Source organism: Tamandua tetradactyla, chromosome 6, assembly GCF_023851605.1.
Source record: "Tamandua tetradactyla isolate mTamTet1 chromosome 6, mTamTet1.pri, whole genome shotgun sequence".
Taxonomy (NCBI): Eukaryota; Metazoa; Chordata; class Mammalia; order Pilosa; family Myrmecophagidae; genus Tamandua; species Tamandua tetradactyla.
The window spans coordinates 125,915,663-125,931,377 of record NC_135332.1 but is presented as its reverse complement, the minus strand read 5'-3'; positions in this window follow the sequence as shown (position 1 = coordinate 125,931,377).

The following is a 15,715-nucleotide window of genomic DNA, read 5'->3' as shown; positions in this document are numbered from 1 at the left end:
AGGAAGAGGAGACTTGGGATTTCTATTAGCTCAACTACTTTATCATACTTAGAAAGACAAGTTTAATAAATCAGAACATTCTTTTATATGAGTCCAGTCTACCAATGCTAAGTTATCTTTAATTCATGACTATATGCACTATCTGAACTTTGAACAGTAGCATGGCCTTGACTCTTTTTATAATCTCTAGAGGAAAATTTCCATGCACAAATTAAAATCTTGTTTCACCTTTCTTCATCCTAAACAACCCCAAGTTGAACTATTCACATTGAGAACTTTTAGAAATTAAAATAAAGGAGAATGATGGTGGGATATGGAGGAAAAGAAAGCAAAGTTCAAGTTCATTTTCCTAGGCACCCTGAAAAAAATCAGAAGATATCCTGAAAGCTAGGACATTTGAGAATACAGTGATGAAATGGAAATTTGCAGGTTTGGGGGCAGGGAGGTGTTCCAATATATAGTAAACAGGAATGGAGAGAATAAAAGTTTATTCTTGATAGGATATGCCAGAAAACACTTTCAAGGGATTAAGAAAAGAGACAATCTTTTTTTAGGACACGGTTTGAAAATTTAGCATTATACCAAGAATCTTCCTCCATAGTAATAGGGTTATTGTACAGTAAGTCAGATTGCCTGGTTTCTGTTGAGGTATGTCAAAACATTACAATTTTGTCCAGCCTGTCTCACTAAATACTTATGAGAATAAGCCAATTTAGACCTTGCAAAGTATCATGTCATAAAACTGCTGGAAACAAAATTCTTTCATGTCAAATTTTACGATATGTGTCAAGAATTTCCCCACATAACTCCGTACCTTTGAGCACAAGTAAAGAGGTCTGTTGCACCTGGCATATAAGAGGCACAGGCAGAGCTCAGAGAACTACGGGTTCAGTTCTAGACCACCACAATAAAGGGAGTATCACAATAAAGAGAGACACACAAATTTTGGGGGCTGCCCAGTACATATAAAAATTATGTTTACACTATTCTGTAGTCTTAAGTGGCAATGATAAAGTACTATGTCTTAAAAACAATATTCATACTTACTTTAAAAATATTTTATTGCTAGAAAATGACAACTACAGCAAGTCATATTCTTTTTGCTGGTGGAGGGTCTTGCCTCAGTGTTGATGGCTGCTGACTGATCGGGCTGGGGTTGCTAGAGGTTGGGGTGGCTCTGGCAATTTCTTAAAATAAGACAGCGATAAAGTATATGCTGTATCAATTTACTTTTCCTTTTACAAAATATTTCTCTGTAGCATGTGATGCAGTTTGATAATATTTTAATCACAGTAGCACCTGTTTCAAAATTGGAGTCAATTCTCTCAAACCCAGCCATTGCTTTATTAACTGACTTTATGTAATATACTAAATCTTTGTTATCATTTCAACAATATTCACAGCATCTTTACCAAAAGCAGAATCCATCTCAAAAAAAAAAAAAAAAAAAAAACACTTTCTCTGTTCATCCAAAAGAAGCAAGCCCTCATCCATTAAAATTTTATCATGAGATGACAGTAATTCTGTTATATCTTCCATTCAAATTCTGGTTTTCTTGCTATTTTCATCGCATCTGCAGTTACTTCCTCCACTGAAATCTTGAACCCCTCAAAGTCATCCATGAGGATTAAACTGAACTTCTTCCAAACTCCTATTAGTGTTCAGATTTGTACCTCCTCCCATGAATCACCAATATTCTTAATGGCACCTAGAAACAGTCCCAGAAAGTTTTCAACTGACTTTGCCCAGATCCATCAGTGGTAGCTATAGTCTTAGGAAATGTATTTCTTAAGTAATAAGACCTGAAAATCTAAATGACTCCTTGATCCATGGGCTGCAGAATGAATGTGTTAGCAGGCATGAAAACAACATTAATTTCATTGTTCACTTCCCTCAGAGCTTTTTGGTCACCAGACACATTGCCAATGAGCAGTAATATTTTGAAAGAAATCTTTTTCTGAGCAGTAGGTCTCAATAGTAGACTTAAAATATTCAGTAAACCATGTTCTAAATAGATGTGTTGTCTTCCACCTTTGTTGTTTCATTTATAGAGCACAGGCAGAGCAGAATGAACTAGGGCACTAGGACTTTCAGAACGGAAAATGAGTACTGGTTTCCACTTAAAGCCACCAGCTGCATTAACCCCTAACAAGAAGAGAGTCAGCTTGTCCATAGAACCTTTGAATCCAGGCAATTGACTTCTCTCTAGCTATGAAAATCCTAGATAGTATCACTTCTTCCAATAAAAAACTGTCTCATCCACATCGAAAATCTTTTGGTTAGTGTAGCTGCTGTCATGATGATCTGAGATCTTCTGGATAACTTGTTGCAGCTTCTACTTCAACATTTGCTGCTTCACCTTGCTCGTTTATGTTGTGGGAAACAGCTTCTTAAACTTCATGAACCAAACTCTACTAACTTCAAACTTTTCTTCTGCAGCTTCCTCACTCTCTCAGCCTTCAAAGAACTGAAGTGAATTAGGACCTTGCTCTGGATTTGCTCTGGCTTAAGGGAATGTCCATGAACTTTTCCTTTGCATCAATAACTTGGCTAACTGTTTAGCTCAAGGAGCCTAGCTTTTGGCATATCTTGGCTTTTGACATGCTTTCCTCCCTGGGCTGAATCATTTTTAGCTTTTTATTTAAAGTGAAAAACGTGCAACTCTTCCTTTCACTTGATCACTTAGAAGCTGTTGCAGGGTTAGTGACTGGCCTAATTTCAACACAGTTGTGTCTCAGGGAATATGGAGGACTGAGGAGGAGAGGAATGGAAGCACAGCAGGTCAGTGGAGCAGTCAGAACACACACGTTTACTTATTAAGATTGCCATCATATATGAGTACAGTTCATGGCACCCCAAAACCATTATAATAGAAGCATCAAAGACCACAGAACACCATAACAGATATAACAATAACGAAAAAATTGAAATATTGTGAGAATTACCAAAATGTGACACAGAAACACGAAGTGAGCTCATGCTGTTGGTAAAATGGCACTGATATACTTGCTCAATGAAGAGTTACTACAAACCTTCAATTTGTAAAAACTGCAGTATCTACAAAGCACAATAAACTGCAGTGTAATAAAACAAGGTATGCCTTATACTTGTGTGAGAAGAAGGGAGGAGAAAGGGGAAAAAAGAATTTAAAAAAGAGTAGAAGAAGAGAGGGAGGGAGCAAAGGAACAAAGAGAGGGATGATGAAGTCAATATGAGAAAGGTATAGAAGTGCTTTTTCTTCACTAATATGAAATAGTAATATCCTATAATAATTGCTGACAGAAAACTATCCAGGGAGTGTCTGAAAGAAAAGTTAACCCAAATAAACACTTTTCAGGCCATAAAAAAATACTCTGGATATTTAAAAATGGTCTGGGGGTGGTGCAATGGTGGCTCGGTGGCAGAATTCCCACCTGCCATGCCAGAGACCCAGGTTCAATTCCCGGAGCCTGCCCATGCAGAAAAAAAAAAAAAAAAAAATGGTCTGGGTCTGGGCCTGAAGAAAATGCCTCAGATAAATGTAGATTCAACCATGACAGATCAAATCTGTCTTCACAAAGCGCTCTTTAGTGCCTTATTGTGGTTTGAGAATAGGCATGGTTCAGCAAGCCTCATTAATTCATTGTGCATGCACTAAAAGTGAATGCTACAAAGAGATCTGTATTCTGGGGGGTGCGTGTGTGTCCATGCATGCACGCACATCCTGGTGCACACACATAAGTGTATACAAAAGGACATACTGGTCTTCCAACAACTTTTTTGTATAATATTAATTAACATTGTATATCTTCCTTCCAATTACAAAAATGAAACAGCGATTAAGAAATTGTATGAAATACAGAAAAACTCACCAAAAAAAAATGGAAACAAAAATTACTTATAATCCCCAACCAAGAAACAAGCACTATTAATATTTTGGTATATATCTTCCAAGATTTTTTCCACTGAAATTATACCATACATAACATTTTATATGCCATTTATTCACATAATATTAATACTCTGAATATCATTGCATTTGACAAAGTATTTATTCTTTGGTTGTGAGCTATTAATACCTACAACTATTCCCATCATATAGATATAAGATCCTTCAACAATATTCTATAGTTGCAAATGTGAGTTGTTTCTATTTTGTTTTATTTTATGTTCTCTATTAAATAAGCTCTGACTCACATTGACAATCATTTGCTTATGGTAAATTTTAGAAGAAAAATTACTAAATTGAAAGATATTATCATTTTAAAATATTTTGATATATATTCCCAAGTTGTTCTATATGTACATTGCATCACTTTTATTCCTTTCACAATGTATAAGAGGTCCCATTTCCCTGCACTATTGCCAACACTGGCTATCATTTTTCCTCTAACCTTCTTAAGTGCAATATTTTGATTCTGATTTTCTTTAATTAATAGTAAGACTGCACAACTCCCACTGCTCTTTCCATTTTGTGTTCTTTTGTTGTTTCCTGTCCTAACCATTTTTGCTATCCATGTTTTTATTACTTATTCTTTCATTAATTTTTGTAAGAGCTTTTTATGTAATGAAGATATTCACCCTATGATTTTTTTTGAAAAAATACCTGTATCAAGTTGTTTTGTAACTTCTGTTCATAATATGTTGACATACAAATGTTTTGAGTTTTCATTTAGCCAAAGGTACCAGTTACCATTTTTTATTTATTTTGGATTATGGTTTGAGGTAAAGTTTAAATTCTGATTACACCGAAGCCTGTTTCTGGCATTTTGATCCAGTCCCATTAATCTACCTATTGGTATTTGGTGCTAGTAATATGATGTTTGGGCTTTAATTTAATATTAAGTAACTGGGAAGTCCCTTTGTTGTAATTGTTTTAAAGGATTTACTATGCTATTCTCCTAATTTTTCTTCTTTCATTGAACTTTTGTATTACTTTAAGTTCCACAAAATCCTTGAAAGGTACATAATGCAACTGAATTAGAATAAAGTTAACAGAATAAAATTGATATCCTCATAATATTCAGCCTTCGCCTCCTGGAACAAAATAAATGCCTATTAATCCAAGCTTGTATGATGTCTCAAGGGAAGTATGGGACCTTTTTTTATACAGCTTCTACACCCTTCTTGTTCATTTTATTATTCCTTGGTCAGCCAGAAAATATTTTTAAAATCTTCCATGAACCAGGCAATATGCTTCTTTATTCCTAGATAGTTTAAAGATTTGCTACAAATGTGAATTAAAACTGTTCTGTATGATATCTTACAAATGATAATTGCTGATAATACAGCTATTTTTATATTTATTTTTTCAATATTCACTCTCTTGTCAATTCTAAAAATTTTTAGTTATTTTGAATTTTTCTGGATAGGAAATCACATTGTCTACACATAATTATAATTTTGTACCATCTTTTTAACAGTTTTACTCCTAGTCTGTACTCCTTTGTAATATTTGGGTTATAAGTTTCAGAATAACATAAGCATGTATATAATAAATGTAGAATCAATCATCAAAATATAAAATCAATCATCAAAATATAAAAAATACCCATTTTAATTTCTCATTTTTTGCATTTGTTCTCTCTAAATAACTTGATTTGCTATTATGAGAATTTTGTCTATTTTGTTAGAATTTTCAATGAAACAACTTCAGATTAATGTATCACTTATTTATAGGACTTTCTTAAGTAATTTATGCCTTTGCTTTACCCCTTATGCCTTAATTTTATTATCTCCTTAATTTTAACTTTCTTGAATATTTTGAATAGAATACATTATTTTATGTTCTTTCTTCTTTTTAATAAAGAAGGTTTTAAAGGTGTGAGCTTTTCTATTATTATTAGGTACATCTCCTACAGTCAGGTATACAAAATGACGTAATTTTTTAACTTCTAAAAATAGATTTAATTTCTGACCCTGAACCACCAGCCTGTGTGGCATAAACAACTTTAGCAAAGTCCCTTCCTGTGTTAGCTGTTACACAGGGGCTCCCAATGAATACCCGTTCAGGACACAGGAATGCGTGCATCAGTCATGCCCTCATATAGACCTTTCCCATACTAATTCTGCACTTGGACATGACACTCACTTTGGCCACGGGTTATTAATCATCCTTGCTGTAAGCAAAAATTTGAAAAACACTTATGCATTGGCTCTTATGCTCTTGGAACCCAGTGTCCATGCTTTAAGGAATCCCAGGCTCTTCTAAAGAGAGTGCACATGTGGAAAGACTCTGGCAGATAAGATATGATGTGGAGAAGCAATATGGCCTGGCCAAGATCACAGCTGAAGTCAGTCACATGACCCCAAGGGACACAATGTGGAGCCATAAACCACCCAGTCAACCCACAGAATTGTGAGAAATAATAAATTCAGTCGTTTTACACCACTAAGTCTTGGGGTGTTTTCTACTTCAACTTGGTCTGATTCAATAATTTTTCTATTTAGCTACAAGTCTCTGGGAAGACAACTGAGCAATGTATTCATTAACACAGCTGCTAAAACAAATAACATACAGTGGGTTGGTTTAAGGAATAGGAATTTATTGGCTCATGGTTGCGAAGCTGGGAGGAATCCGAACTTGAGACATCAGCAAGGTACTGTTTTCTCCCTGTGGCATTCTGGGGCTGGATCCCAAGTATCCTTGGCCCTTGGCTTTTCTGTTGCCTGGCAACGCTCTTGGTGTATCAGTTCCATTGACTGCCAGCTCCTGGCTGCTCCCCGTGGCTTCTCTCAGGGCCTTCTCTATAAGGTCTCCGTAGCAGGATGAAGACCTGTCCTAATTCATTTGGGCCACAGCTTAGCTGAAGTAAGCGCATTAGCAAGTCCTATTTATAGTGGTTCACACCTACAAGTATAGATTAAGATTAAGAATATATTTTTCTGGGGAAAATAACTCTAAACCACCACAAGCAGGAAGATATTTAATTCCCCACACATTAAATATCTTTCCACATTTGGTGGTTTACAGTTATTTCCATTACACCTAGAAGGCAGAAGTGGATATAGTCAGAAGTGGATTTAAGTAGCATTATTTTTCACTTTTTGCCAGTGCTGGTGAATACCTGCATCATTCTGGCATCAATTTGTAAATGATCCAACAGAAACATCGGTTATGATTTCTCAAATAATAACAATCTCAAAGTTCTTGCATGTAATTTCTAAATCATATTTTTTTCTGAAAATTCAAGATGTCATGCACAACCTTTGACTGATAATGATTATTTGTCACAAGTTATGGATCTCTTTATGTAAGTGAGAAATGCACAGGCTCTTTCCTCAGAAAAATACACCCATACACAGAAACAAATTATCATGTACAATTTTACCAATTTTCATGAACATGAAACAAATTCATGAACATATTAAGGCAAATATGTAGTAATTTCACACATAGTTTAACCAACAAACCTGTCTATGAATAAAACTCTACTGGGAAGAGAAACGAATAGAACTAAATCACCTTTACTTTTAGTAAGTACTAAAAGTACTTTACTTGAAGTAAAGATGATAATGCAAAGGAAACCCACCTGTTGCCTGCTGTCCTCTGTTTACCCACTCCCACACCACATGCCTTCACAGAGTATAGTTGATAAAGAACAGCTGTAAAACGACACTATGAAATTAAGTATATAGAAGAAAGAAGTTAACAAAAGGGGTGGGGTTGAAGGTGGAAGGGAAATGATGACCCAAGCTAATAGCAAGAATAGAACAAGGACAGATTGGCTTCATTTGAGTACAGGTAAAAGAAAAGAATGTGTGAATGACTGTGGAAAGAAATTCAATGTGAGAGAGCAAATAACATGTTGCTTTGAAATAAGCTAGAGGTTCAAGACACTCCAGTAGGTCCAGGATCAACCATATTTATGCCTATAGTCCAACTGTAACTATTAATAATTCCTCCCTTTCACTCTCAAAAGGATTCCAGTGCAGAGGATAAATTACATGTTCATGCAAACAAGGCTCTGGTTCTCACCAGGCTTGTCTGGTGGGCACAGCAGCAGCAAGGGGTCCTTGTTTCTCCTGAGGTCAGCACAGTATGTTTTAAGTGGTCCCTGCAGCTCCAGAGAAGAGCCACCAGAATGACAGGCACACGCTTCATAAATAACCAAGAATGAAACAGTATTGGTTGGACAGACCAAGAAAAGAGTTCTTGTTTAATTGACAACATTCTTAAAACTTCCTTCTTTTTCAGAGTTAGGTTACCACAATGGTTTAATGGAAATGTTTTACCTTAGATGGAGAGAAAGACAAATTATGTTTCACATTCACCTTTTTCCAAACAAGTGAATCAAAAGTCTAAAGCCTTAAAATACATCCCCATTTTAAGTTCCATCCTATAGTGTTGTATCTTCACACTTTGGATCTTCATCCAATTAATGGTCCATTTATGGAATGCATATGCAGTTATTTCAGTTCTCTATGGCTCATTAGAGAGCCTTCTCCGTGGTGGGTTCCATTCTCCTTGGTCTCATATGAATGTATTCATTAAGGGGCTACCACAAAATAACTAATACAGTAAAATTTGAACATTTAAAAAGAAGTAATAAAGAGAAACTTACCTTTGTTAAAAAATAATTTTATTCTTTGTGGTTGTTTTACAGATTTGAAGTCGGGAAGAAATTCCTAACAAGTGGTTATTATAACCTGAAACCTGACTCCTCATTCAAATGTGCATATTAATGTGTAACGCATATCAGAGTGACTCCTGTGGGAAGGGTAAATGTGTTAGAATGTGCAAGTATAAAGAAGTAAAAATAAACATGAAAACTGGCAGAGGGTCTTGTGGGAGGAGCTTCCATTATATTTATCCTTGCCTGAGTAATTTCCCAATTTGCATAAAGCCTGTTGTCCCATTTAAATAGTGGAGCTGATCATGATTTAGTCTGGCTTGTGGCAATATTCTATAAAATCCTATATAAATGTGCTACTCATGTTATTCTATTCAATTATTTTTTTATCTTTCCTTCTCTACTGTTTCAAGGAGGAGCCAGATAGCACCTTCTTGATTAAGGATGATTTCTTCAGGAAGCCCTCGTTCTTCAGATGCACTGAAAATTTTACATTGAGAGGGAAAAGAAAAAACCTAGATTGTTTCGAAGACAAGCAAAAATATAGATTTTTTTTTTGCCCTTCTACTGACTACCTGAGAAATCCAGTGGCAATCGGCAAGAAACTGTTGAATAGAAAAAGTAAATATACTAGATGCAACCTATAGATGTGTATGTGAGTTATATGAAAAGCAAGATTAAATGAGTACATTGTTAAGTGACGAATTGTGAGGCTGCTCATTTGATCACCTGCACTATCACTTACAGACAAATAAACCAGCTGTGGACTGAAATCTAGAGAGGCACTTGACTTCTTTAGACCATAACTTGACTACCAAGAAGATATCATTTGTAAATGTTCCTGGAAGGTGCTTGCTCAAGAGAAGGTGAGGCGTGTGCAATGGCTCAATTCCTACATGGATCCAGCAATAACAATTATGCACTTACCATTTCTCACGTCCTCCTGCTGTGTCTCTGCAGACAACAGTACTTTCTTCTTAGGAAACTTTCTTGGTATTGGTTCTCAGAGAATACTCCTTTTCTAGAAAGCCTCACCTTTATGTTTCTCTTTTCCTCAACCCTTCTCTTTAGTACGAGGAAATATTTTCTTCATCAAAGGAATATCCTACCTTTTGTCTATTTTGCAAACCCCTTTCTAATTTCTAATCACTATACAAACTCTTTTCTCTCTTCTTGTACTCTTTCACAGCAGTGTTTAATGGCCCTTAAAATTCAAAATTGGAATCAAAGAAAAATAATTTTCCTTTAGTTTAATCTTCAAATCTCAGTGCTAAAATGAAGAAATAGTTGTGTTTTTCTAGTGCAACCAAAAAGGAAAAAGGTAAAAGAGAAAACATATGGGGTGGGTCAGTGTTGAACATCTATATCCTGCCTTATATTTAGAGAGTTCTCTATGGTGCCTAATATTTATAAAGTATACAATAAATATTGAACCATTTGATAATATTTCTATGTTTGAGAACCCAAACTTTGTTTCCCAGGTCTGTCATGGAAAATAACACAGGGCTTTGGTCTTGGCAGTTAGTCAGAATCCTTTGTGTGTCCCAATGGCTGACATCACTGTTCTAGTAGCAGCAGAGGGTGACCTCCAGATGCACTCTCAGCACTTCCCCAGGGTAGCACACCTCATTCTCTCTGAAATAAGGGTAACAGCCACCATGAAAACTCTCTGGTGCTCTTTTTCTCATTTTTCAATTAATTCCATAATGGATTACACATCTGTCAATGTTTATAGTAAAAGTGAATAGTTTGGGGCCCTAGGACATGCTGTTATAAATAAAATATACATCCTCCACTTCCTTCAGGAAGAATGTAGACATCTGTACATGTTATCATCTTCCTTATGGAGAACATCACTTTGTCTTCTCCTTGGTTATTTTTATAGACTAAATTGTGTCTTTCTAAGAGATGTGCTAAAGTTCTACACCCAGTTTATCGAAATATGACCTAATTTGGGAAATGTATGGAAATAGGCAAGTTAAAATGAGGTAATATTCAGTGTCTATATTTTAGAACTTCATCTACTGTATGAGACCAAAGGAAGAGAGTTTTATTTTGTCCAAAACCTAAATTTTCTGCAGCACACAATCTAACCCAACCTGTTTGGATTGTTCATTTAAACAATCCAAATACATGGATGGGAATGAGGGCTTGTAATTCTGTATAGCTTAATGTAATGCCCAGATACAGATAATTTAAAAGTATTGGCAAAGTCCGTTGAGGTGCTGGAGAAAAAATAGGAAACTATCAAACTTTTCCACCTGGAAACCCCGAATACTCTCTCAAAAACTAGGGACTCCCAAGTTAACAGGCCAAGCCCTTGATCTTGAGGCTTGCTCTTATGACTTATTTCTGCAGCAGAGGATCTAAGCCTACCTATATTTATGTCTAAGAGTTACTTCCAGAGAATCTCTTTTGTTGCTTAGATGTGGCCTTTCTCTCTCTAAGCCCAGCTCTGCAAATAAAGTCATTATCCTCCCCACTATGTGGGACATGATACTCAAGGATATGAGTCTCCCTGGCAACGTGGAGCATGACTCTCAGATATGAGTCTCACCCTGACACCATGGAATCAACAAGGCTTTCCTGACAGAAACAAGGAAAATAAACGTAAAAAAATAAGGTATCAGCAGCTAAGAGAGTTCAAATAGAGTCGAGAGGCTATTCTGGAGGCTACTCTTAATGCAAGCTTCAGCCAGATATTGCTAATTATGAGGGTTTGCCAAACCACAACCAACATCATTTCTGTTAACCCTGAAGAACACCCAGTGCTCTATGTGAGACCCTACAAAAGTTGCACACACTAAGTTTACTTTTCAGAAACCTAAAAACCTTCAGACAGTTCTTAGACCAGATAAGTTCTGCAACCCAGAAGTGCCAGCATCTCCAAGAACATCAACCATCTCCATTCCTCTATCCCATACTCTCAACACCCCTTTACAGCATAAAAAAAAGTTAGAATGGGCATAACTCAAATATCCCTAAAGATTGAGAAAAGGATCAAAGGAGAAGGAGGAGTTATAGAGAAGTTAGGATTTAACAAATGAGTATGACTACTGAATCATTGTATTGATATTTCTGTTTCATCTCCAGTGTCTTAGAGCAGCTACAAGGAAAAACCTGAAATTGTGGAACTATAACCCATACCAAACTTTTAAATTTGTTCTATAACTACTTGTTACAAAGTACTTCAAAATTTATTGTTTTTTTGTATATATGCTACGTCTCACAATAAAAATTTTTAAAATATAAATGTAAAATGAAGTCATACTGGATTACATTGGGCCCTTAATCCAATATGACTGGGGCCCTTTTAAGAAGAGAAAATTTTGACATAGATAACTACATGTCATGACTGAGACAGAGAGTGTAATGGCAAGGCACCACCAGAAGCAGGAAAGAGACGTGGAACAGATTCTCCACTAGAGAATTAAGATAAATCATGGCCCAGCTGGTACCTGGATTTCAGACTTCTAGTTTCCAGAACTTTGAAACAACATATTTCTGTTGTTGTTTTTTTCTTTTTATTTTAATCAGAGCAATTATAGGTTAATATAAAAATCATGTAGAGTACAAAGTTCCAATATTCCCACCCACATAAAGAGTTTTCCCTTGTATTAGTGTGGTACCTTTGTTACAATTAAGGAACCAATGATATTATAATTATATTATTAACTATACTCCATATTTTACCTTAGGGTTTCTTTGTGTAGTACACTTCTATGATTAAGTTATTTTTAATTTTCAAGACACCCAATTTGGGGTACTTTTTACAACAGCCCTAGCAGACCGAGAGAGCAGCTTCGGGCTGATATACGAAGCTGGTTGGTATGGAGTTATGGAATGCCAATTTGAGACTCCTCAAAAAGAGTTCTCAAATAAAATTCACTTTCTTTGGAAATAGGAATTATCAGTCCTTCCAAAATATGATTTAATTATGCACTTACATAAAATGTCATCGTCCTAGTATACTTGACATTTTAATACATATTCTATTCCTGTCATCTATATCCATGACAAATGACAGAATAATATCATCTAAGACATTTTATATAATTATGGGCAATTAGAATTTGTGCAGCACTTAAATGAATTTAGCTTTTCTTTTAAAACCAGTAAGCGCATAAGAAAACTCAAGCAAGCACTGAACACTCCTCTATCAATCAGAGGGACAGTGAGCTGAACCTGGCAATGCACTGAGTCATAACTCCATCTCCAGCTCACCTCTGACACTGAAAGAGCACTTTGTCCTACCCAAGACTGCGCCTTCATTAAAAAGACTAGAGGGCTAACTTAGAACATTTCTAAGATTCTTTCAATTAACAAATTCATAGTTTCTTAATATTTACTGCCTATCCATAAGTCCAGAGGTTGCTAAATGCAATTTGAGATCTAGACAAAGCTCTTATCTTGAGGATATTACAGTTGATTTTATAAGAAATAGGAGAAATACTGATTGCACAGTAAAAGGCAATAAACAAACAAATTGCCAGAATATCTACCAGAGTGCATGTGGCAGCCAATCAGAGTTATAAAACTCGAGATACGGGACAGATAAATAATGGAAATCTCTACATTTAAGTTCAATAAGAACATCCAGATTGTCTTCAAGTTGACTACCCAACTTGCTTTCCTTAGAAAACCTACCCTCTGATGAAATTATTTAAAATTCAATATAAATGTATTGAATACTTCCTATGTAACTAGTTAACAATTTAATTCACCACATATTTTTCCATTCCTGTTTTATTCCATCATTGCTGGCTCTTTTACTAAGCTTTGAATCTCTGTGTTCTTTGGGATTATTTTTATTATTTGTTCCCTTAGCCCAGAAAGTCACTCAAGATCAGCCAGCAACACAGTGGTGGAGGGAGGGATAGAACGTGGTTCTCTAAGATTCTTGCCTTTGTCTTACCACCTCCATTACAACACTCTGCCAGGTAAGGTCCTTCTCTTCATTGCATCCTGCACACATGCCAAAATAAGCTTCATCACATCACTCCCTCCTAAAGATCCCATCATACCAAGGAGCACAGTCAGTGAGACAGCTCAGAAATCATCTAGACCCATTTCTCTCCACTAGTCATAGACACTATCTTTAGCAACTGCAGAATTACACGATCCTTTATTGAAAATGATTAGTTAGTGCAGTGACACTGGAAAGATCTAATTCCACATAAAGGCTTTTAACACAATTATTCAACATAAATTTCCTCATCTATAAAATCTAAATATAATACTTGTCCCAAATATTGTCAGGAGAATTAAATGAGACAAACTCTGTGCCTTATACATAATAAGCGCTAAATGCATATTAGACTTCTCTTTTATGACCCACCCCAGTAACGGATATGTTATCATTTACCTCAGCTTGGTCTCTGCTACATTTCTCTCTTATGCAGTAACTGTCAACTAAGATATATTATCCTTTATTTACCTATGGCCTGAGTTTTTGCCCTGTTTGTCTTTGGATATATACCTTCAGCCTTGAGTAAAGTCCTATATTTTGCAAATGGTTTTGACATCTCTCAAGACCTTTTTTGCCTTAGTCTGATGTTCTGGTCTACCTTCTAACTTTTCCTATGTGGTTTTCTCTAGAATAAGCAAAACTTAATTTTGGTCTCAAGTCTAGAAACTAAACCTTTTTAGGTAACCCAGAATCCTCATCTTTCAAAATCTAACCACACCCAGAAAATGGAAAGGCAGAACTGCCTTTAGAATGAAAGCAATGAATTATGCCAGATTTGGTGTTAAACAGCGAATCTCGCACTCACTAGGAGTAGCTCTTGAACAAATCACTTAGAACCCTGAGCTCCAGTCTGTTTTTTTCATCTAAAAATAGGGGAAATAACAGTACCTTTACCAAAAGCTGAATTTAAAGACTAAATGAGATAGTAACATATAAATTTGCCTGATGCATAATATGTATAGTCCTAAAAAATGATAGCTATTATTGTTGCTATTTTAATTGTGGTGGTAATAATGGTGACATTGGTAGTAGTGGTGTGATTATTATAAAAACAAGGTAAATCTCTGAAAATAAACTTTGGGAACACCTTCAAAATGTTCACATTTGTGCCCTGAAAAAGTACGTCTCAATATTTGTTCTAAAAGAATGCATATTTTTGCTATATTTCCATGTATATTTAAAGACAAATCCAACAATTGAATGTCTGATTTTAAAAGCAATTTTTATTAAATCAAACTTATTTAAAGCAATAAACATCCTTTCATTGGACATATGTGTTGAGTGTACATTTGCTGGATTCCTGTCTAGCTTCAATATATAAAACAAAACTAAATATTAAGTGCATATTTGTGCAACTATATATAGATTAATTTTTTTCATTCATTCTTTATTTGATCTTACAAAAATCCAGTGATATGAGTACAAAAAGAATGATGTGGGTGTAAAAGCATCATTAGTGCTATTTTACACAGGAAGAAACTGAAGAATAGGGAAAATAATTTAAATTAGTAAAATGAATATTTTATGTGAGAAAATACAAATTGATTTTCACAATAAACCTTTTGCTTAGTCCTAACTACTCCACTGAAATGACTCTTGTCAAAGCCACTTAATACCTCCAAACTGGCAAATCAAACTCAATTCTCTGTCTTTACTAAAGTATCTGATGAAGGTGATCACTCCCTTTCTTGAAATATTTTCTTCACTTAGCTTCTTTGCCACTGAGTTACCTGATTTTCCTTGTCTTACCTAATTGCTTCTTCACATTCTCCTTTGGCAGGATGCATCTCCTATTCCTGACTTTAAAATTATGGAGTGACTCAGATTCTTCTCTTCTCTTTTAGTACCTTCTCTTTTGACGATATCCTACAGTATGACTGTCTTAAAAATCATCTAAACCTGATGATACCCAGGTTTACAATGCAGCCCAGCCCTGACACCAAGGAGTTTCTGACTAGTACCCATAGTACATCTCCATGGATGGCTTATAGGCACCTCAAAACTTATCTATTTTAGTATCCTAGGCTGCTTAAGCAAGTATCATGAAACTGTTTGGCTTAAACAACAGAAATTTATTCACTCAGTTTTGAGGCTGAGAAATGTTCAAATCAAGACATGATCAAGGCAGTGCTTTCTTCCTGAAAAACAGCTGCGAGCGATCCTTGGTTCTTCTGCCACATGGCAAGGCACATGG